The following is a 25,491-nucleotide window of genomic DNA, read 5'->3' as shown; positions in this document are numbered from 1 at the left end:
TTTATTGATAAATTCTCATTTGCGGAGACAATATAATTAATACAGATGGAAAATTAATTCCGGCAAACTATAGTTATTCCTTCCTTTTTTTCTGCTTCGTTATATAAATTACGTTGTCACACAATTAAAATGGCTGGCCAGAGTAGCGACCAATTACTAAATGAATTCCAACAGTCGGCATGTGGCACAAAGCGTGACAGCTGAATGTCCACATTTTTGGAAAAATAACGAAATATGTTTGTTAGGTCGTGTGCGGGTATTGCAATTCAGTCATTTCGTCTTTATTTGTCAGTTGAAACACTTTTATAATCTTCAAAATTATAAATGAAATACTGTAGGTCAAAATCCATAATAATTATCAAGTTCCGACTGTGTGCAACGGGTCGTACAGTACACCAGTATAAATTGCCCATCTCCCTATCCCAGCGTAAATGGTGCACGAGCAAAGTGTGTGTTCCTATCAGTATCAGATCCAATTTCCAAATTTTTCCATAATGGTCAGTATGCGAGATATATTTTGAAGACTCTGGAAGACGGGAAGGGCAGATAAATGAGGGAATTACCGAGCAGTTAGCGTGTTAAGTGACGCATCAGGGCTGTTAGAAGACGATCAGCTTAGCTTCAGGTAAGGTAAATGCACCAAAGAGAATTTTCTTACGTTACACTTGAAAATGCTCTTAGTAGCAAGGTTTAAGAAAATGAATTTTCTCAAGAAAATTCAAGATCATTTCAAGGGATTTGATGAGCAAGAAACACCGATCTCGAGTGTGAAGCGGTGCAAAGACGTTTTTCGGAAGTATTAACGAGCGTGTGAAATTACACTCCTGGAAATTGAAATAAGAACACCGTGAATTCATTGTCCCAGGAAGGGGAAACTTTATTGACACATTCCTGGGGTCAGATACATCACATGATCACACTGACAGAACCACAGGCACATAGACACAGGCAACAGAGCATGCACAATGTCGGCACTAGTACAGTGTATATCCACCTTTCGCAGCAATGCAGGCTGCTATTCTCCCATGGAGACGATCGTAGAGATGCTGGATGTAGTCCTGTGGAACGGCTTGCCATGCCATTTCCACCTGGCGCCTCAGTTGGACCAGCGTTCGTGCTGGACGTGCAGACCGCGTGAGACGACGCTTCATCCAGTCCCAAACATGCTCAATGGGGGACAGATCCGGAGATCTTGCTGGCCAGGGTAGTTGACTTACACCTTCTAGAGCACGTTGGGTGGCACGGGATACATGCGGACGTGCATTGTCCTGTTGGAACAGCAAGTTCCCTTGCCGGTGTAGGAATGGTAGAACGATGGGTTCGATGACGGTTTGGATGTACCGTGCACTATTCAGTGTGCCCTCGACGATCACCAGTGGTGTACGGCCAGTGTAGGAGATCGCTCCCCACACCATGATGCCGGGTGTTGGCCCTGTGTGCCTCGGTCGTATGCAGTCCTGATTGTGGCGCTCACCTGCACGGCGCCAAACACGCATACGACCATCATTGGCACCAAGGCAGAAGCGACTCTCATCGCTGAAGACGACACGTCTCCATTCGTCCCTCCATTCACGCCTGTCGCGACACCACTGGAGGCGGGCTGCACGATGTTGGGGCGTGAGCGGAAGACGGCCTAACGGTGTGCGGGACCGTAGCCCAGCTTCATGGAGACGGTTGCGAATGGTCCTCGCCGATACCCCAGGAGCAACAGTGTCCCTAATTTGCTGGGAAGTGGCGGTGCGGTCCCCTACGGCACTGCGTAGGATCCTACGGTCTTGGCGTGCATCCGTGCGTCGCTGCGGTCCGGTCCCAGGTCGACGGGCACGTGCACCTTCCGCCGACCACTGGCGACAACATCGATGTACTGTGGAGACTTCACGCCCCACGTGTTGATCAATTCGGCGGTACGTCCACCCGGCCTCCCGCATGCCCACTATACGCCCTCGCTCAAAGTCCGTCAACTGCACATACGGTTCACGTCCACGCTGTCGCGGCATGCTACCAGTGTTAAAGACTGCGATGGAGCTCCGTATGCCACGGAAAACTGGCTGAAACTGACGGCGGCGGTGCACAAATGCTGCGCAGCTAGCGCCAGTCGACGGCCAACACCGCGGTTCCTGGTGTGTCCGCTGTGCCGTGCGTGTGATCATTGCTTGTACAGCCCTCTCGCAGTGTCCGGAGCAAGTATGGTGGGTCTGTCACACCGGTGTCAATGTCTTCTTTTTTCCATTTCCAGGAGTGGTGATTAGTACACATCGTACATCAAAACGAAAGACCACGCATTAGACGAACTGGACAATTCAGCTATGTTCAAAGCAAAACAGCGCATGACTGTCCAAAGAAGCTGGGAGCAAGAAGCGTACTGCCACAGCCCAAGAGAACATTGATAAAAGACTTTACTTCAAAATGAATATATACATAATATCTAGAGCTTTACATTGTGTGGAAGTGAATTACAGACTGCGAGAAAACCGGGAAAGGAGATAACCAGAGTGGCTGAGTTTTCTACTTTGCAGCAGCATATAAAAATCAAGCGCACTGATAAGATATTTGGAGGTTGTCCGTAGGTAACGGATTTGCAGAAAATACTGTATTGAAGAAAGGACAGCGTAATAGGATATTTATTAAGACATCAGGGGATAGCTTCCTTAGTGTTGGAGGCAGTTGCAGGGGGTAAAATCTGTAGCTGGAATATCCAATAAATTAAATTGAAAGGAACGCATAGAAAATGTTGTGCGGAAGGCTAACCAAAGACTCAGTTTTGTTGGCAGGACACTTGGAAAATATAACAGGTCTACTAAGAAGACTGCGCACTCTACTCTTGTCCGACCTCTTTTAGAATACTGCTGCGTGGTGTGGGATCCTTACCAGATAGGACTGACGCAGTACATCGAGAAAGTTCAGCGAAGGGCAGCACGTTTTGTATTATCGCGAAATAGGGGAGAGAGTGTCACTGAAATGAGACAGGATTTCGGATGGACATCATTAAAAGAAAGGCATTTTTCGTTGCGAAGCAATCTTCTCACGAAATTCCAATCACGAACTTTCTCCTCCGAATCGAAAATATTTTATTGACGCCCACCTTCATAGGGAGAAACGATCACCACGATAAAATAAGGGAAACCAGAGCTCGTACGGAAAGATACAGGAGTTCGTTCTTTCCGCGCGCTATACGAGATTGGAATAATAGAGAACTGTGGAGGTGGTTAGATGAACCCTCTGCCAGTCACTTAAATATGATTTGCAGAGTATCCATGTGAAAGTATGTGTGGATGTAGAAATAACTGAGGACGTTTGGTTCAAGTGCTACTCTGTTATGTAAAGGCTGGCACAGGAGAGGAAGTTGTGGTGGTCTGCATCAAAGTAGGCAAAAGAAACTTGTATGTATATTTCTTGATTCGTTGCAGAACGTGTTCCTCGCAGTGTCTGGGACCGCAGTTTGGTAAGCAAGTGGCAAAGTGCGCAGTTCTTCGGTGACGGATCTAGATTTCATATAAGACTATTCTTACTCAATTACGGCAAGACCGCAGCCAGAATTGGGGGGTAACCTCCGCTACGGAACTCACATCCCTGGTTGCACAGTGAACCATGTCTACATGCTGTACACTGAAGAGAGCGCAGCCGACCAATCACCTGGTTAGGCGACTAGGTTTTCGGGTTCGTAGTGTCGAGAGGATGCGGGACAAAAAACTCTTCCTGTGATGCTGGACTGTTACGCTTGCTCTTTTCCAGATCCTTCCAATGCTCGGCGTCAGCGGCAACTTACTTTTCCTACGTGTTAAGCTTAGAAATTAGCATCTTCTGTGGCACTGAGATGGGTATTTCTAAGTTGCAGTAACTAAAATTCCTTACAAGAGCGTTGCTTGCTAACGATGCACTGTCGTAATTCCATATTATTATAATGTTTCAACTTCGCAGATGTCATTCTGAGAGGTTAGATTTCCTTGTTCAGAGCGGGATTTTCTCCACTACACATTGATCAATAACGGTCTTCAGTATCGCTGTTTCATTAAGTCTCCCGTGGATAGAGGCTACGTTTCGGGTTACTTTCCCACTCAGTGAATAATAGGGTATGGGTGGGGGGCAATTGAGAACATATGGGTCTCTTTTCTGTTCTTGAGAATATGTGGTATAGTAACGTGGTTTCTTGGATACCATATGTGTTTTTCCCTTATCACCTTTCATCCCTATTTATGGAATAATAATTGCGATTAATCTCAGATCTATGGTTTATTATTTTTCCTCTCCTAATCATTTTTAAACTGTTCGAATTTCAAGCTCAGACCACATGCACCAGGAACTTTTACATGTGCTTCGTCAACTCTGTCGATTTTCGTAGCTGGTGCGACACAGCTTATTGAGAACGATATGCCTTCTGCTGAATGATTAGCGTGAGAAATTGTTTTCGGCAGCTGGGATATTTTTCTTCTCTGCACGTAACTTTCGGTCGGTATAATGTAGGTCTGACTTGCACAGAATTTCTAGACACTTGGTGCAGTCCTGAATACATCGAGAGTTGGTTCTTTTGCGATTCGTGCTTCTTGCAATCTTATGTTAGGCAATACGAGGTGCAGTTTAGTGACAATTACACGAATTTGTTCTGTAGTGGAATATTCAGCTACACTTAAAGGTGGTGTTAAAATGATTGAACATCTTGGTTATAGTTTTGCATTGCTTTTACACATGTTAAGGGGTAAATCCACTGTAACTGCCTAGAAAAGCGTTTCCTTGACGATTTTTTGCGGATGGAAGGGAAGGTGAGAAAATTAATACTTGGGGCTGTTATTGAGCACATATTTAAGTATATTACAAAATATTTTTGTCAAAAAATATTACAAAATAGCAACACTGCAGCACGCAGCAGTTCTCCCGAGGCATGTTGAGTTTCAGGCGATCTGCGTATCACACTACAGCTGTTGACAGTATGAATCAGGAAAACAGAAAAAAAATCCTTTTAATCTACAACAGTGTAGATAGCGAACCATGTACGGGGCTTTAGAAATTATTTTTGTGTAATTTGCGAGTGTGTGAATAAAGTTATTCAGTTTTCACCAAAAAAAGGACAGTCATTTCTTAATAAATGTTGTTTAAATTAAGTAATGGAAAATATCCTACTTGGGTTACTTTGAAATGTTAATTGAAAGTTATGGTTACATTTTCAAATAAAAAGGTTGAAAATTGTTAGAGTTACGCTGCCTGCTGTTTTGAAAAATCACATTCCGAAAAAAATGTGTCTGAAGTTTTGAAACATGCTGTAGACGAGAACAAATGAAAAAGTTCTGCGTTTAAAAAACTCTTACCATTAATCTGTTATCCCATGACTAGCCTGTCGTACTGTTACCGTTGCAATAGATATCGTATCCACTATCAACTAACTATTGAAATACCGTTGGTTGTAATTCCATGAACGCACATATCTATTCCGTTTAGCTGTACTCCAAGCAAATGCTTTGCTAGGATAATCGACGGTTGATTTTGTATGTGTTCCGTATAAATTTAATACTTGGTATAACGACTTCTGGACAGTTTGGACAAGCAATAATTATTGTGAGGCCTAAACCTCAAGGACTTCTTTGTTGCTACGTGATGTCTGCTTTCCATGTTTTACATTTCACGGATTGAGAAACAGCAGTTAAAATGGCAAGAAAATTTATAGTCATATAGTTCAATCCGTAATTCATATCAAAACCCTGTCCTTTCTTAGTAGGGACACTGACTCATTCTGAACTGCTCTCAACCTTATATCTATTATCTGGGCGCTCTGATGACATACTGCTACGACTCCGCGTTGGATACGATGTTATCGTATCTTTCCTGCCAGAGTACAGTTTCTTACTACTCATTCCTACTCGAAAGACAAAACTGTATACTACAAGATCACAAATAAACCATGAAGAGTCATTAAGACACACAAAAACAAAGTTTCGAAGTGAAAGAATTGTCTTTTTCGTACAAGTACTGATGCTTGCTGACGCCAACCCTACGTATTATTGTTCTGGAATGCTTCTAAGTAGACCCAGACACTACAGGTACTTCGTTTCGGTTCATCCGAGGCGCTTGAGGAGGCGCTCGGATTTCCATAGCCAATTTTTTTCATTGATTACACTTTTTGCCTCGCATTTTAGAAGGTCCAAAGCACCTTTTAAACCAATAGAAATGATTTTTTGAAAATTCTTCAGTGGTGTTATCCCTTAAAAATCCCTCCATACGTTCCATACATTTCATTAACAGCAGATCACCTTGTTCATTCACAGGCCAAAATTTTTAATAAACAGGGGAATATTTTCAGAACATCAGTTCTGCATTAACGTTAAAGTCAAACAGGTGGTAACAGTTCTCAAATTCTATGCTAGAAATCATCAGTCGTAGTAGCTGGCGAGTTGTCGTAGGTTACCACACTTGCGGCAACGCCCATACGATCAGGTTAACGTTTACGCCCTGAAGCAGAGTATGCAGTGATATGAAACTTCTTGGCAGATTAAAAGTGTGTTCCGGACAGAGATTCAAACTCGGGACCTTCGCCTTTCACGGAAAAGTGCTCTACCGACTTAGCTTCCCAACCACGACTCGCGACTCGTCCTCAGAGCTCTACTGGCGAAAGTAGATAGATAGAGCACTTGAAACTTCCTGGCAGATTAAAACTGTGTGCCCGACCGAGACTCGAACTCGGGACCTTTGCCTTTCGCGGGCAAGTGCTCTACCAAATGAGCTACCGAAGCACGACTCTCGCCCGGTACTCACAGCTTTACTTCTGCCAGTACCCCGTCTCCTACCTTCCAAACTTTACAGAAGCTCTCCTGCGAACCTTGCAGAACTAGCACTCCTGAAAGAAAGGACATTGCGGAGACATGGCTTAGCCACAGCCTGGGGGATGTTTCCAGAATGAGATTTTCACTCTGCAGCGGAGTGTGCGCTGATATGAAACTTCCTGGCAGATTAAAACTGTGTGCCCGACCGGGCGTGAGTCGTGCTTCGGTAGCTCATTTGGTAGAGCACTTGCCCGCGAAAGGCAAAGGTCCCGAGTTCGAGTCTCGGTCGGGCACACAGTTTTAATCTGACAGGAAGTTTCATATCAGCGCACACTCTGCTGCAGAGTGAAGATCTCAGTCTGATAGAGCACTTGCCCGAGTTCGAGTCTCGGTCCGGGCACGCAGTTTCAATCTGCTAGGAAGTTTCTACGATCAGATGCTTCAGAACGTGTTAGCCAGAGTAAGAGCCGAAGGCCGTCTCTGTTGAGGTAGGTCAGGGCAGCATGGGCGACATGTTGTCTTGGATTATCTTGTTGAAAGGTAATGTGACGGATACGCTTAGATAGGAAACGGCCGCCAGGTTTAGAGGCTTGGAAATGTAACAGAAGCTGTTCAAATTACCGGCTACGCGAGCCAGAATTGATCGAGTTGTGTACTTCATGAGGTGATCGTGTTGGGTACTTAAGGTACCCTATACCATCAAGCCAGCTGCTGGGTCCATATGACGGTGACGAACACAACGTGGCAGCATTCGTTCTCCTCAAAGACCCCACAAAAGGGTAGTTCCAGCCCGTACACAAGACCGATACTATGTCGTCCCACTCATGTATCCAGTGTTATCGCTGCACAGAACTTTTGGCGAGCCTCTCACTGCCGCTGCGTCAAGGGAAGCCGCAATAAAGATCGACGTACCGACAGTCATTGGTTCTCCAGACATTTTCACACTGTCCCTGTGAGTATTTGTACTGCTGCAAACAAGCCTGACACGTGATACGTAATGTAGCTATGCGATCCCACGAGACCGAACGACCAATACGTCTGTCCTCTCGGGTGCTAGTCGCGTGGGGCCGTTAAGACCCTACACACATCGGTCCCATATCCGCATGGCAGTCTTAGTATTCCGACCAACGCGAGCAACAATGTCACAGAATGATAATCCGTACTGGTAAACTTTTCTCATTATTAAGTGAGGCATAACACGTTCTTCTCACATGCAAACACTAAAACTCGATTTCTGAATGAGGAAGCCGATGCCTAATATTTCCTTACACAGAAAGTGAATGAAATTAAATGGCATTAATCGTATGTAATTTGTGCACCTGAACTGAAATGCTAATCATTTGCGTTTCGTTGACGGTGTTTCATTTGTAATGGCCAACAGGATGCAACAAAAAAAGTCGTTTACAAGATAGTCATAGTGTGCCACAAAGCCTATGTAAAATAGTTTGTTATGATTTGTACCTGACACATGACAGTGTTAGATAGGTTACCATTTATGATTCGTTTCACAAAAAGCGTTATCGTTTCTTCAGTACTACCCGAATCAGGTGTCTTGAAAAATTAGCAGGACCTAGTCACGTGTGTGCAATCATTGTGTATGCCCTATTTCTATTGAATCTCGTGAATCACTTGCCTTTCAGCGGACCAGACTGCACTCGTCCCATCTTAGATAAATTCTGACGCGTCTGATGGTCACTCTCCTTATTTCTAAGGAAGACTATTTTGGATTCTGCCTGAGTTTATATCTCGATAGGATATTTCCTGACGAGAAATGGTACTACGTCCCAGTATGCCCAAAAAGAATCACACCTGCTTGTGCGTTAATATTCGTTTCTTTAATAATGACTTCTTCTTGCATTATGGCCTCTGCAAGACCGAAAGTAACCTCGCCACATACTGCAGTTTCTTCTTCTCCTTCCAGAGCAACTTTCCTCTCTTGTGCTGTTTTACTGAGGTCTTCAGGATCCAATTCTCTTCTCTGCTCCACAGGTGAAAATCTTTTTCGGTATCCTTCTCTGTTGTTGACCACTGGCTTATTGTTCGGTTAGCATATGCATCTTTAGTTTCCTTTCTACATCAACTTGAGCCTAAATTCAGACAACTCATTCCTGAATTAAACAACCGATTTGGTTCTTTTGTTTCCTCTTACCATCCCATTGTTCCTCATACTCTTTTCCTCATTATTTCCACATTCACCTTGATTACGTGTCCCGCAGACCTTAGCCTTTTCATTCATTTAACAAGAAAAATCGTCGAACAACCATCCCATTTGAGAATTTATTTTATGTTGAAAGATTCGGAAGTTCAATACGCCAGCTTCGGCTCTCATATGCGCTTCATGTGTAGACATTCAAACGTATCAGTATTGCCATCCTTGAGCCATCAATGTCTGGATACTGTGAATTCGTATTTAGAGAGCTTCCTTCGAGGACTTGACAAAAGCAATGGATCAATGGAGATTACCCTTTTCAGTCTGATTTTTCCTGGTATTTCCTTCATGCACTGGTTCAGTTCTTTCCTAGGTCTTAGCATTCATCTCTCATCACCTCTTTTAGGGCGCAATATTTTTTTCAGTATGTTTTTGTCATCTGTCTAGTTGTTCTACAACATTTCTTCCTAGTGTTATCGTCTCAGCCGCATACAGTACAGCCTTCCTCACAGTTTCCTTGTAGTTTCTTTCCTTTGTATTTGTAGACACATTCATTTCATTACACATACCTCTGGTCGCAAAGAAGTATGTCCACATCAGCCTATCATACCGGTCCTGCTCCTGTTTCTTCCAGTTGTAGTCTCCCAGCTACGTAAATTTATTCACCTGTTGAATAGTGCCTTCTGATGATTTCGAATCCGCTTTCATTTAAACGATCCTCGGTCGCACCCTTCTGGCTGTCTTGCTTAGGTTCTCAAGTTATTTCGTTGCATCTTCTTCAGTCTCACTTACTATCGCTATGTCGTCCTCAAACACCAGGTAGTCCATTTGGGTCCTGTTGTTCTTTATGCCCCCGCCACGTGCACTTTTGGCGTTTACATTTGTTCGTTTATTGCTCTCCACAGTCTGCTCACTTCGTCCAGCACGATACTGAACATCTCCCAATTTGACACAGAGTTTGATCTCAAACTCTTCGAATAGTGTCCTCTGAATCTTACCCTTGTCTTTCTCAGAATTTCCGTTATTTCGTTTTTACGTAGTAGCGTTTAAGCCTCTGCCTATAGTTACAGGTAACACTTTACAGTTTGATTTTTGATTCTGAGGCTGTTCAACAGGCGTACTGAAACTGGTAATATCATTACATTGTTCAATGTGTCCGCCCCCGCTAGCTGAGTGATCAGCGCGACAGAATGCCAATCCTAAGGGCCCGGGTTCGATTCCCGGCTGGTTCGGAGATTTTCTCCGCTAAGGGAGTGGGTGTTGTGTTGTCCTAATCATCATCATTTCATCGCCATCGACGCGCAAGTCGCCGAAGTGGCGTCAAATCGAAAGACTTGCACCCGGTGAACGGTCTACCCTTCGGGAGGCCCTAGTCACACGACATTTACATTTTGTTTATTGTTGAATGTGCCATGTTTTACTACGAAACTTTATTTGCAAACGTAGAATTGTCAATTTTTTTATCCCCATGTGGTGCAGAGGTATTAATCTGAGTTCTATTGGAATAGGAAGAAAATGAAAATTACTGTTCCGAATTAAGCGGTCGCAGTGTTCCCACGTGTTCCCTAGTGACGTTATCGAGATAATTGCAAACTCGATGAATGCAATTTATCTCTGACAACTCCCTCGGGCGCCGCGCAACGATCACGAGCGCTGCGACTCAGAACTTGAGGATTGATTTGCGGTAAAGTAATTATTGGAGAATCGGTCCCGAACGAAATCTGCTCATCAACAAATTTATTCTGTTAGCGACCGAGTGAAGAGGTGCGGTATCCAACGAGAATGGACTTGGGTGAGGGGCGGCGTGACCAACGAGAACAGACTTTTGGCTCCGACTGCTCTTCGGCCATCCTGATTGAGCGATTCATTCAGTTCCCTAAAGCGCTGCAGACAATATTATCCCTCCAGCAAGAATGTGATCGATTTCTCCTGCATCCTATGTCCAGTTTTGTATCAGAATACTGTACTCGCATCACTTTTGTTACCGGTAAACGTGGAATTGATAGTGAAACTTCTTTATTTAAATGTGTGAGTCAGTACTTAAATTGCTGAATGACTGAGACCTACAATATCCTAGCGCAACGCAATTTGACTGCCCCAAGAAAAGATAACCTGACTTCGAATAATTAATTCAAGAGAATGGCCCTGACTAAAAAGAAATCCTAACAATAACCTATACATTTCATTAAGCACTTACTTCACAGAAATTTTCATTACGCGAACTACTGCAATACAGCGAGCATCAATACTGCCAGGTAAATAAAAAATTCTAACTACTAAAGCCACTAACTACTAATAGGCATGTGGTTCGTCAAGGAAAGATTTTGTTGCAAACCAAATAATGTATTTCTTTTAACTCAATAATGTGACGTCTACTTCAGACAAGAAGATCAATCGTCATTGACATCTACTAGATATAATATACACTCCTGGAAATTGAAATAAGAACACCGTGAATTCATTGTCCCAGGAAGGGGAAACTTTATTGACACATTCCTGGGGTCAGATACATCACATGATCACACTGACAGAACCACAGGCACATAGACACAGGCAACAGAGCATGCACAATGTCGGCACTACTACAGTGTATATCGCAGCAATGCAGGCTGCTATTCTCCCATGGAGACGATCGTAGAGATGCTGGATGTAGTCCTGTGGAACGGCTTGCCATGCCATTTACACCTGGCACCTCAGTTGGACCAGCGTTCGTGCTGGACGTGCAGACCGCGTGAGACGACGCTTCACCCAGACCCAAAAATGCTCAATGGGGGAGAGATCCGGAGATCTTGCTGGCCAGGGTAGTTGCCTTACACCTTCTAGAGCACGTTGGGTGGCACGGGATACATGCGGACGTGCATTGTCCTGTTGGAACAGCAAGTTCCCTTGCCGGTCTAGGAATGGTAGAACGATGGGTTCGATGACGGTTTGGATGTACCGTGCACTATTCAGTGTCCCCTCGACGATCACCAGTGGTGTACGGCCAGTGTAGGAGATCGCTCCCCACACCATGATGCCGGGTGTTGGCCCTGTGTGCCTCGGTCGTATGCAGTCCTGATTGTGGCGCTCACCTGCACGGCGCCAAACACGCATACGACCATCATTGGCACCAAGGCAGAAGCGACTCTCATCGCTGAAGACGACACGTCTCCATTCGTCCCTCCATTCACGCCTGTCGCGACACCACTGGAGGCGGGCTGCACGATGTTGGGGCGTGAGCGGAAGACGGCCTAACGGTGTGCGGGACCGTAGCCCAGCTTCATGGAGACGGTTGCGAATGGTCCTCGCCGATACCCCAGGTGCAACAGTGTCCCTAATTTGCTGGGAAGTGGCGGTGCGGTCCCCTACGGCACTGCGTAGGATCCTACGGTCTTGGCGTGCATCCGTGCGTCGCTGCGGTCCGGTCCCAGGTCGACGGACACGTGCACCTTCCGCCGACCACTGGCGACAACATCGATATACTGTGGAGACCTCACGCCCCACGTGTTGAGCAATTCGGCGGTACGTCCACCCGGCCTCCCGCATGCCCACTATACTCCCTCGCTCATAGTCTGTCAACTGCACATACGGTTCACGTCCACGCTGTCGCGGCATGCTACCAGTGTTAAAGACTGCGATGGAGCTCCGCATGCCACGGCAAACTGGCTGACACTGACGGCGGCGGTGCACAAATGCTGCGCAGCTAGCGCCATTCGACGGCCAACACCGCGGTTCCTGGTGTGTCCGCTGTGCCGTGCGTGTGATCATTGCTTGTACAGCCCTCTCGCAGTGTCCGGAGCAAGGTTGGTGGGTCTGACACACCGGTGTCAATGTGTTCTTTTTTCCATTTCCAGGAGTGTACAAAGCAGTTATCAGTCTTACCAAAATCAAAATCGACTGAAATACACACACAATGGGGGAGAGAAGAAGAGGGGGCTAGTTTTGTGAACTGAGTAGGCAATAGGTAAGATTTTTAGCTTCATGCAACACGGCTTTTGTTTAGTTTTCCTTTATGTAAATACAATCATGTATTACCAGGTAGTACACTATTTTAAACTAAATAAGAATCAGCGTAGTAGTCTTTCACAATAGTCATGTAACTAATGGTAAACTTACATTCAGATTTCTTAGCTTCACATGCTACGTGGTTTTAATTAAAAATTCGACTAAGGGATACAAAGTATTGTTCGGTATAAATGATTCTGTGTCGGATTTAAAATTTTCTCTGATGCCTGTCAGACTTTTTACTTACGGGCAAACGATCATAGATTTTTGTAGTTGCATACTGAACTCGTTTCCAAAGCACTGACAGTGCTAGAAAATAGTAATGTATGCCATTTTTCTCTAATTTTATAGTTGTGGACATCAGTATTCTCCTGCAATTGCTACTGATTATGTATGGTGAGTTTTGTTACCGAATATGCATATTGTAGGGGCGGCTATAAAATAATTGCAGGTAAACACTGCATGTTATTCTCATTGTTTGCTTTTGTACAATCAATATGTTCTTTTGATCTACGTTTTCTTTGCTAAGTCTTTTTTAATGGTGATGGTGTGGACTAAGAAAAATACTCTCGGATGATGGGAGATAACTCTCCATTTTGTGCTTGTGTGTGTGTGTGTGTGTGTGTGATTCATTTCGCTGTAACAGCAATAATTTATAAGGATACTGAAATTTATTACACTTCGCAATTGTGGAATGGCTAAATGGACCATATGGATCTATAACAGAACAGAACATCTTGAACGAATAGAGATGAGACGTTCATCTTCAAAAGACGTGTATATTACTATGTTTTGCAAAACTGATTAGCATTTAATTCATGTCGGCCCGCGGGTTCAAGGTCAACATCGATATCATGGTGCACGGTGCACTATTTGCACAAAACATGCACCAATGACTATATTGTTTAATATGTGGCGGACAAGTTACACCATATGAAAATGATGGTGTCTTGGTTACCATATTAATTTTCATTCCAATAAGAAGTGGTTGCAGTAGCGCGTTTTGCCATGAATCGGATAATTTGTATAAACAGTTCTCACAAATAGTGTATACGAAATGCTTGTAAGTAACTTCGTAAAAAAATACTTTAATTTTGAATCTACTTTGCCACTTTGCCAGAATGTACTAATGTCAAAAGAAGACATTGTAACCAAACCAAGTGTTTCCCACGGAACTGGAATTCCCGCTCTTATTTTTGCACAAGCTTCTACTGCATCATCTACGATTTCACAAATCATGGGAACATTCTCACTTTTATTATGTATATAACATTCTGGCAACCTATACGAATTTAACATGAAATTAAATTTTGAAGCACGAAATTCCAATAGAATATCTTCCCGTATAGTTTGTGGTAACTCCAGTTGACTAACATCCAAGGCGTTTTGGAGTCTTCCACAAACAGCAATTCGTGCAAGTTTGTACAAAGTTTCCATTCCAACAGAAGTGTACTTACTATTTCTGGCAGCTCGTTAGCGACAATAGAAGTTCTCGGAGTCGATTCAGAGGACATAATGTGCAGATGACAATTCCATGCCCCTTATACAGGGTGTTTCAAAAATGACCGGTATATTTGAAACGGCAATAAAAACTAAACGAGCAGCGATAGAAATACACCGTTTGTTGCAATATGCTTGGGACAACAGTACATTTTCAGGCGGACAAACTTTCGAAATTACAGTAGTTACAATTTTCAACAACAGATGGCGCTGCAAGTGATGTGAAAGATATAGAAGACAACGCAGTCTGTGGGTGCGCCATTCTGTACGTCGTCTTTCTGCTGTAAGCGTGTGCTGTTCACAACGTGCAAGTGTGCTGTAGACAACATGGTTTATTCCTTAGAACAGAGGATTTTTCTGGTGTTGGAATTCCACCGCCTAGAACACAGTGTTGTTGCAACAAGACGAAGTTTTCAACGGAGGTTTAATGTAACCAAAGGACCGAAAAGCGATACAATAAAGGATCTGTTTGAAAAATTTCAACGGACTGGGAACGTGATGGATGAACGTGCTGGAAAGGTAGGGCGACCGCGTACGGCAACCACAGAGGGCAACGCGCAGCTAGTGCAGCAGGTGATCCAACAGCGGCCTCGGGTTTCCGTTCGCCGTGTTGCAGCTGCGGTCCATATGACGCCAACGTCCACGTATCGTCTCATGCGCCAGAGTTTACACCTCTATCCATACAAAATTCAAACGTGGCAACCCCTCAGTGCCACTACCATTGCTGCACGAGAGACATTCGCTAACGATATAGTGCACAGGATTGATGACGGCGATATGCATGTGGGCAGCATTTGGTTTACTGACGAAGCTTATTTTTACCTGGGCGGCTTCGTCAATAAACAGAACTGGCGCATATGGGGAACCGAAAAGCCCCATGTTGCAGTCCCATCGTCCCTGCACTCTCAAAAAGTACTGGTCTGGGCCGCCATTTCTTCCAAAGGAATCATTGGCCCATTTTTCAGATCCGAAACGATTACTGCATCACGTTATCTGGACATTCTTCGTGAATGTGTGGCGGTACAAACTGCCTTAGACGACACTGCGAACACCTCGTGGTTTATGCAAGATGGTGCCCGGCCACATCGCACGGCCGACGTCTTTAATTTCCTGAATGAATATTTCGATGATCGTGTGATTGCTTTGGGCTATCCGAAACATACAGGAGGCGGCGTGGATTGGCCTCAGTATTCGCCAGACATGAACCCCTGTGACTTCTTTCTGTGGGGACACTTGAAAGACCAGGTGTACCGCCAGAATCCAGAAAAAATTGAACAGCTGAAGCAGTACATCTCATCTGCATGTGAAGCCATTCCGCCAGACACGTTGTCAAAGGTTTCGGGTAATTTCATTCAGAGACTACGCCATATTATTGCTACGCATGGTGGATAAGTGGAAAATATCGTAATAGAGTTTCCCAGACCGCAGCGCCATCTGTTGTTGAAAATTGTAACTACTGTAATTTCGAAAGTTTGTCTGCCTGAAAATGTACTGTTGTCCCAAGCATATTGCAACAAACGGTGTATTTCTATCGCTGCTCGTTTAGTTTTTATTGCCGTTCAAATATACCGGTCATTTTTGAAACATCCTGTATATTCGACTGGTTGCTAACCAACTTCAGTTATCAGTACTCTCATGTCTGTCACTCCAAAACGACATCTTTTACACGTGCCAACCTTTTGCTGGCGTGGGTGCTTGCTCAGATAATTATCTGATTATAATTGTCCTAAAAGAACAAATTATCTCGGCGGGACAGTGACGCCGCCATCGCGACCTTGGGACCCCGGGGGCCCCATTTTTTTATCAGTTGCTGACCCTCGAATCACGAAACGACGCAGTCATGTTTCGATTCATGAGGGTGGTGGATCTAAGAAAAAAAAACGTTACCAGGGACTGGAGCACCATCTGCTAACGTACTGGGTGATTCTCCTAATACTCGTGTTGATCCGTTACCTGCTCCTTCTATATTAGACACTGGTAATATTACAAGATATCGCAAAGTACATGTGCCTGTCTCTCTCTCGTTGTCGAAGGCAATGGATCAGTGTGACCTGAGCAGACGTGAAGGATGTCTCGCAGAAGTATGCGCGAACCGTACCGTCAGACCAGTGAGTTCGAAAGAGGGCGCATTATTGGCGTGAGAGCATGTGATGCATTCATCCGGTAAAGTGCTGATCGTGTAGGACGAAGTATTCCGGCAGCGCAATGGGTGTGTGCAGAATGGTTCACGGAAGGCCGTGGAACACAGCGGAATGAGTCAGGTCTCACCGCCCATACTGCCCCCTAGAAGACAGACACCTCATCCGAGTGGTACTGCACGACAGACCTGCGTCCTCCTCTTGTCTGGCGCAGCAGTGGAACTATCAGGAGTGATACTCCGCCACCGTTTATTACGGCATGTGCTACATGCGCGTCGTCCAGTTCTCCTTCTACCTTTGACGGATATGCAAAAGCATGCTAGATGGCAATGGTGCATGGAACGACTTCACTGGGGACAGGAATGACATCACATAGCGTTTCCGGGCGAAGTCAGGTTATCTTTGTTTGAAAATGATGGCTGCATTTTGGTTCGTCGCAGATAGGGAAAGCGGCATTACAGTGACTGCATTCGCAGAAGACATACAGCTCCAACTGAAGGCCTTATGGTGTGGGATGCTATTCAGTGCAACCGCAGACCACAGTTGGTGCATGTCCATGGGACTGAGAGCAGTGTGAAATAGGTGAAAGACATCGTGCGACACTCAGTCATACCCTTTTTGCACAACACCACAGACGCCATTTTTCAGCAAGAGAATGCACAACCAGATGCTGCTGCACGAATACGTGCCTTCTTGGTGTCACAGGAAGTCAGCCTTTTTCCCTGGCTCGCCAGACCACCAGACTTGTCGCCAATCGAAAATGTGTGGGATATGGTGAAGCGACACGTACGGCGCTGTGACCCAATGCCAACCACCACAGGTGAACTTTGGAACCGGCTGGAAGCACCATGGGTTGCTACAACACAGGACGTCATTCGCTCCTTGTAAAAGTCGATGCTTTCAAGCGTGGAACATGTTATCAGAGCCCATTTCGGACCCTGTACCTACTAGACAAAAGGACACATGAAGAGCCGAGATGACTAGAATACTAATCATTTCTGCAGAACTTACTAATTTACGGTGACCTGTGAATATCAACGTCCTGCCTCTAGTTGTCCAAAGTGTTCTGTTTTTTTTTTTTTCTGAACGTGAGTGTATGATTCGGTACTTTTGTGCTGTCTTCAGTGGATTCTTTTTATTCTTCGGTCTGAAAATTGTTATGAGATGGTAGCATTCGAATTTCGGATTATATGAATTGTCACAGAGCTACACACAAAATATTGTATGTTTAAGCTATGGCGAAAATTAGTCGTACAACACTGGTTTGGAAAATATACGCTGAAGAGCCAAAGAAACTGGTACACCTGCCTAATATCGTGTAGGGCCCCGCGAACACGCAGAAGTGCTGCAACACGACGTGGCACGGACTCGACTAATGTCTAAAGCAGTGCTGGAGGAAACTGGCACCATGAATCCTGCATGGCTGTCCATAAATCCGTAAGAGTAAGAGCGGTGGAGATCTCTTCTGAACAACACGTTGCAAGACATCCTAGATCTGCTCAATAATGTTCATAGACGCGGAGATCGGTGGCCAGCGGAAGTTTTTAAACTCACAAGACGTTCTTGGAGCCACTCTGTAAAAATTCTGGACGTGCGTAGTGCCGCATTGTCCTGCTGGAATTTTCCAACTCCGTCGGAATGCACAGTGGACATGATCAGACAAGGCGCTTCTGTACGTGACACTTGTCAGAGTCGTGTCTAGACGGATCAGGGATCCCATACTACTCCAGCTGCACACGGCCCACTCCATTACAGAACCTCCACCAGCTTGAACAGTCCCCAGCTGACATGCAGGTTGCATGAATTTGTGAGGTTGTCTCCATACCCGTACACTTCCGTCCGCACGATACAATTTGAAACGAGACTCGTGCGACCAGGCAACATGTTTCCAGTCATCAACAGTCCAGTGTCCGTGTTGACGGTCCCAGACGAGGCGTAAAGCTTTGTGTCGTGCAGTCATCAAGGGTGCACGAGTTGGTCTTCGGCTCCGAAAGCCGATATCGATCATGTGTCGTTGAATGGTTCGCACACTGACACTTGTTGATGGCCCAGCACTAAAATCCGCAGCAATTTGCGGAATGGTTGCACTTCTGCCACACTGAACGATTCTCTTCAGTCGTCGTTGCTCCCATTCTTGAAGGATCTTTTTCCTGCTGGAGCGATGTCTTAGATTTGATGTTCTACTGGTACCGGATTCCTGATATTCACGGTACACTCATGAAATGGTCGCACGTGAAAATTCCCACTTCATCGGTACCTCGGAGAGCAGTAGTAACCGATGTAACAACTGCTCCAGACACTTGTTGGCTCGGATAGGCGTTCCGGACCGCAGCGCCATATTCTGCCTGTTTACATATCTCTATATTTGAATACGCATGCCTATACCAGTTTATTTGGCTCTTCAGTGTATTTCTATAGTTTTACAGATACTTTACATGGCTTCAACAAGTAATTTTGTTCAGGGAGCTTCATAACTATTGGATACTTTTACACCCTGTTATCTGCAACAACACATTTTTACAGCCTGTCATCTGCACACAACAAAACTGTTTCTTTTCTTGTGTTTTCAATCAATATCAGATCGAAAACCTCTTTATTTAGCTTTTTACTTACGATATGTAGTTCTGTTGTTGCGCGTTATTTTCGATGTGTAAAACAGATTATTTTCTTTATCAACGGTATTTGTTACAGTTACACACGGATTTTGATTTATTTTCTCACGAAACACAAGCTTTCATTCGCAAAAACACAGTAGATGATAATGAAATCTTGTTTTTTATAAAAAATTATAGATTCATATGACCCGTTTAGCCATTCCACAATGCGAAGTGTAATAAATTTCAGTATCCTTGAAAGTTGTTGCTGTTACAGTGAAATGAAACACACACACACACACACACACACACAAGCACAAAATGGAGAGTTATCTCCCACATCCGAGAGTATCTTTCTTAGTTAACACCATCACAATTAAAACAGATCTAGCAAAAAAACGTAAATGAAAAGAACATATTGATTTACAAAAGCGAACAATGAGAATAACTTGCAGTGTTTACCCGTAATTATTTTATAGCCGCCTTTACAATATGCATATTCGTTAAGAAAACTCACCATACATAATCAGTAGCAATTTCTGGAGAATACTGATGTCCACAACTATAAAATCAGAGAAAAATGGCATACATTACTATTTTCTAGCACTGTCAGTGCTCCAGAAACGAGTTCAGTATGCAACTACAAAAACCTTTGATCGTTTGCCCGTAAGTAAAAAGTCTGACAGGCAGAGAAAATTTTAAATCCGACACAGAATCATTTATTCCGGACAATAGTTTGTATTCCTTAGTCGAATTTTTAATTAAAACCACTTAGTACGTGACGCTAAAAAATCTGTATGTAAGCTTATCATTAGTTACATGACTAGTATGAAAGACTACTACGCTGATTCTTATTTAGTTTAAACTAGTGTACTACCTGATAATCTCTTTGTTACCACCCTGTCACAATAGCCAAAAAACAAGTCGGGTATACATAGGCTTTAACCTGACGATTCCCCCCACAGATTAGTTAGCAATCAAGTGACTGATCTACAGAACACGTAACTAACTAACCAATTAAGTAGATAACAAGTAGTAACAAAAGCAAGAAAACTGCAGTATAACGCGAAGTCCGAAAGAAACTGATCTAGCATCTAGTTTAATAAAACTTGCATGTAATATAAAAAGTGAATAAATGATCAAAATTAAAATATGTCGAGAACTAAGTAAATTTTAATTATAATTAAAAATTAATTAATTTCCAAGATCTCAACATAATTCAGAATAAAGAAAAGAAAAATTAGAAAAGAGAATGAAATGAAATGTCGTGTGGCTAGGGCCTCCCGCCGTCGGGTACACCGGTCGCCTGGTGCGGGTCTTTTAAGTTGACGCCACTGCGGCGACTTGTGTGTCGATGGGGATGAGATGATGATGATTATTAGGACAACGCCCAGTCACTGAGCGGAGAAAATCTCCCCCCCCCCCCCCAAGTCGGAAATAATTCATATTTCATAACTGATCTTCTTTTCAATCCTTTTCAGGCTAGTCATTAGATGTTTGTATACGTTCACGTGTTCATATTTGTAGCTTCTTGAGGTTGTATGGATATACGCAGGATACTGGCATGCTTATGGTGAAATAACAGTACACATAAGAAATGATAGTGAATAGTGCTTAATTCTGTGGCTGGTAGGCAATGGACGTAGAAACTACCAGTTGTGCGTCAACACAAAGGCCGTCCATACTGCCTCATGATGCAACTCCAGCGCACATCAACGCATTACAAGAAAACGTCTGTACTCCTCATCCGTCTTGCACCAGCCTAAAAAGCGTCGATAATAAATAAATATTTCATAAATGACTGCCCGCAGTTATCTGTACACAGCATTTGGCGGACAGACATGGCAGCTACAGTATCCACAAAGTACGAGCGTGTCACGAAAATATGTTACATGCATGGTACGTTAAACAATGGGCTGATTTCCAAGATGGTACAATAGACGCATAATCTACAAATGTGAAAAGAGCGCGTTCATCTCGAAATGAGTAGAACGTAACTTTCACCGCGTCTTGAATGTACCGGAGTGTGTGCGCGGTGCTTGCAGAGCTCGAGTGTGAAATACGACGCTTGCAGTCGGCATCGCTAGCTATCAGTTTACGCAGTCGATTGCACAAGTAGTTCATTTCCTATCAAGCGTGATTCTATACATACGCCCCCCACAGTGCAACCAAGCGAAAATATGATTCCGTCATAGTTACCTCATGATCATAGCTATCATTTGTACGACCGTCAGCAGGAGAGCGGGACTGGACCAAGCAAACCCATTGTAACGGTTGTTATGTAAATGTGTGGTCATGTTTCTGGTGTCAAATGGTAAGTGCCTACAGCGTTGCGCGGGCATAATTCTACTCGGCCTAACACCAAATCTCTCTCTCTCTCTCTCTCTCTCTCTCTCTCTCTCTCTCACACACACACACACACACACACACACACACACACACACACACACACACAATACAGGGTGTATAAAAAAGAAACATCCAATTTTACACGTCTATATTTCTGAAAATAATACACACATAGAGTGAATTTTGTTTTTTGATGAACGGGAAACTCAAAAAGTTTTCTTCTTTTTCATACCTTTTCATAGGTGTGTAATATGCCCCCCTTGAGATGCACGACAAATGTCAATGCGTTACTCAAATTGTTCCCACACTGCAGCGAGCATGTCTTGAGTTACAGCTTCCACAGGTGCTGTTATGCGAAGCCTCAGTTCATTCATTGTTATTGGTAACGGAAGTACATAAACAAAGTCTTTTATAAACCCCTACAAGAAATAATCGCATACTGTCAGGTCCGGTGACCTTGGAGGCCAGCAATGCAAAGCTGAATCATTTGTTCCAGTAATCCTTTGACTTAAAAATTCACACACTTCCGGATATCAGTGCTAAATGAAGTCGTTCGAATCAGTCTCTAACTGTAGGAAAAGAAAGTTTTCAGGCAAATGGAGATATATTCCTCCTGTAACAGTGCTCTTGTCAAAGCAAACGTAGAACACAAAACGCTTCCTGCTATTCCCGACACTATTTTTACTAGAACCGAAGTGGGCGCACACTACAGCCTAGCGGACACCATGTAAAACTCTTGAGCCTGCTCTTTCCAACAGTACGTTGTTCACGCACATATCTCAAATAACATAATAGTTCTGATTTTTTTTAAAAATCCGGATGATTCTTTCGATACTCCCTGTATTTAGACAGTGCTGCTAAATCCTGCATTTCGTAATCTGATTTCCCTATTTCGCTTCTGGTTGGTCATGTAAACACTCCTGTACCGATTCCGTAAATGCTCTTCTGTTTGCTGGTTTTGAGTTTCCACCATTAGTTCACGGTTCCACGTAAACGCCCTACTGCATTTCAGTCGCGACTCATTTGTCAGGTCATTGCTTCGCTTTAAAAATGTTGGTTGATTTGAACGAAATAGTTGTGTGTTCCGCGGACTAGAATATCATTTCCTTACTTAACCAGAAGCCCAAATCATTTCCTTATGAAAGGAAGATACGTGACTGCAGGTATCACTACCTGTCCGCAGCTCGCGGTCTAGTCTCTAGCGCTCCTGCCTCTCGATCGTGGGGTCCCGGGTTCGATTCCCGGCCGGTTTGGGGATTTTCTCTGCCCGGGGACTGGGTGTTTGTGTTGTCCTCATCATTTCATTATCTTCATCATTATTCGTGACAGTGAATAGATTGTACTTTGCACAAAAATTGGACTCTGAGAAAAATGGGACTTTGTATGGGCGCTGATGAGCGTGCAGTTGAGCGCACCACAAAGAAGAGATCGTCATCAGATCACTGACTGATAAAAACATCAGCCTCTCAGGAAGGGAGGAGGAAACGGAATGAAACATCAAAGCTTCAGTAGGGTATGTGATGTTACGAGGGCAGTTCAATAAGTAATGCATTTTTTTTTCTCGGCAAATTTTGGTTGAAAAAACCGGAAATTTCTTGTGGAATATTTTCAAACATTCCCGCTTCGTCTCGTATAGTTTCATTGACTTCCGACAGGTGGCAGCGCTGTACGGAGCTGTTAAAATGGCGTCTGTAACGGATGTGCGTTGCAAACAACGGGCAGTGATCGAGTTTCTTTTGGCGGAAAACCATGGCATCTCAGATATGCATAGGCGCTTGCAGAATGTCTACGGTGATCTGGCAGTGGACAAAAGCACGGTGAGTCGTTGGGCAAAGCGTGTGTCATCATCGCCGCAAGGTCAAGCAAGACTGTCTGATCTCCCGCGTGCGGGCCGGCCGTGCACAGCTGTGACTCCTGCAATGGCGGAGCGTGCGAACACACTCGTTCGAGATGATCGACGGATCACCATCAAACAACTCAGTGCTCAACTTCACATCTCTGTTCGTAGTGCTGTCACAATTGTTCTCCAGTTGGGATATTCAAAGGTTTGTTCCTGTTGGGTCCCTCGTTGTCTAACCGAACACCATAAAGAGCAAAGGAGAACCATCTGTGCGGAATTGCCTGAGGGTGACAATTTATTGTCAAAGATTGTTACAGGTGGTGAAATATGGGTTCATCACTTCGAACCTGAAACAAAACGTCAATCAATGGAGTGGCGCCACACCCACTCCCCTACCAAGAAAAAGTTTAAAGCCATACCCTAAGCCGGTAAAGTCATGGTTACAGTCTTCTGGGACGCTGAAGGGGTTATTCTGTTCGATGTCCTTCCCCATGGTCAAACGATCAACTCTGAAGTGTATTGTGCTACTCTTCAGAAACTGAAGAAACGACTTCAGCGTGTTCGTAGGCACAAAAATCTGAACGAACTTCTCCTTCTTCATGACAACGCAAGACCTCACACAGGTCTTCGCACCCGAGAGGAGCTCACAAAACTTCAGTGGACTGTTCTTCCTCATGCACCCTACAGCCCCGATCTCGCACCGTCGGATTTCCATATGTTTGGCCCAATGAAGGACGCAATCCGTGGGAGGCACTACGCGGATGATGAAGAAGTTATTGATGCAGTACGACGTTGGCTCCGACATCGACCGGTGGAATGGTACCGTGCAGGCATACAGGCCCTCATTTCAAGGTGGCGTAAGGCCGTAGCATTGAATGGAGATCACGTTGAAAAATAGTGTTGTGTAGCTAAAAGATTGGGGAATAACCTGGTGTATTTCAATGCTGAATAAAACAACCCCTGTTTCAGAAAAAAAATGTGTTGCGTTACTTATTGAACTGCCCTCGTATTTCTGTAACTACAAAATCTAGTCATATTTACAAGTCAGCGGCCTTGCTGCAGTGGTAACACTGGTTCCCGTCAGATCACCGAAGTTAAGCGCTGTCGGGCTGGGCTAATATTTTGATGGGTGGCCATCCGGTCTGCCGAGCGCTGTTGGCAAGCGGGGTGCACTCAGCCCTTGTGAGGAAAACTGAGGAGCTACTTGACTGAGAAGTAGCGGCTCCGGTCTCATAAACGGAGAAAAAGGCCGGTGTGCTGAACAGATGCCCCTCCATATCCGCATCCAGCGACGCCTGTGGGCTGGGGACGACACGGCGGTCGGTCGGTATCGTCGGGCCTTGATGGCCTATTTGGGTGGAGTGAAATTCGTTAGCTACTCACATTTACAATTAAAAAAATTGGGAGAGTGGGCCCACTTATTAGCTGCATCCTGTCCGGTCTGGATTCACGCAATAATTCGGTTGGGGAGGATGTTATAAGGCTGTTGTATCCTATTCTGAGGCAAGCTGGTTCATAACTGTCACATCACATACCCTACTGAAGCCTTGATGTTTCATTCCGTTTCCTCATCCCGGATATTCTGTATTCTGGCTCTGCGACGAAGTTGACGTCTGAGATAGTCCATGTTCTATCTATGACATATGTGGCGACCTTGCTGGCCACGGAAGTATCTCACCAACACGCAGACAGTTCACAGAGACACGCGCCATGTGTGGACCGGCAGTCCTATTGAAAAATGGCACCACGAAATTGTTGCGCGGAAGGTGATGCATGACGGCCCGGGATGTCTGTGACGCATGTTCAATCACTACCGGTCATGACATCAAATGATAGCCGGTGGCTCACCACATAATGACGCCAGAAGTAACACTTGTTTGCCTCCACAAAACATTGGGAGAATGAGACCTCCCCACAGACCGCCGACATACTCACCTAAAATAGTTATCCGAGGTGTGGTGCAACACCTCGATTCTTCGCCAGTCATCAGAAGTCGACGCTTTCCTGCCAGGACACCACCACAAACGCAGCCGTTTGTGTTATGCTGTTGATGGCAACCTACGCATAGGGCGATAATTTCCTAGTCCGCCCTGCCTTCGACCAATGATGGATGACGCGGAATTTTGCAGGGAGTCCATAACGTGATCTCGGATTGCAGGTCCAGATGTTGTTACAGCTCTCGTAATCT

General features: G+C 44.6%; 1 protein-coding gene across 2 annotated transcripts in view; it reads left to right on the top strand.

The window, feature by feature from the left end:
* Positions 1 to 25,491, top strand: part of LOC126163122 (adenylyl cyclase 78C-like) — an 812,464-nt gene that overhangs the window by 386,320 nt on the left and 400,653 nt on the right. The gene's annotated exons all lie outside the window — the stretch shown is intronic.

The sequence above is a fragment of the Schistocerca cancellata genome, chromosome 2 (genome assembly GCF_023864275.1).
Source record: "Schistocerca cancellata isolate TAMUIC-IGC-003103 chromosome 2, iqSchCanc2.1, whole genome shotgun sequence".
NCBI classification, from domain to species: Eukaryota; Metazoa; Arthropoda; class Insecta; order Orthoptera; family Acrididae; genus Schistocerca; species Schistocerca cancellata.
Note: the sequence above shows the minus strand (reverse complement) of the source record. Positions and strands in the feature narration are given on the sequence as shown.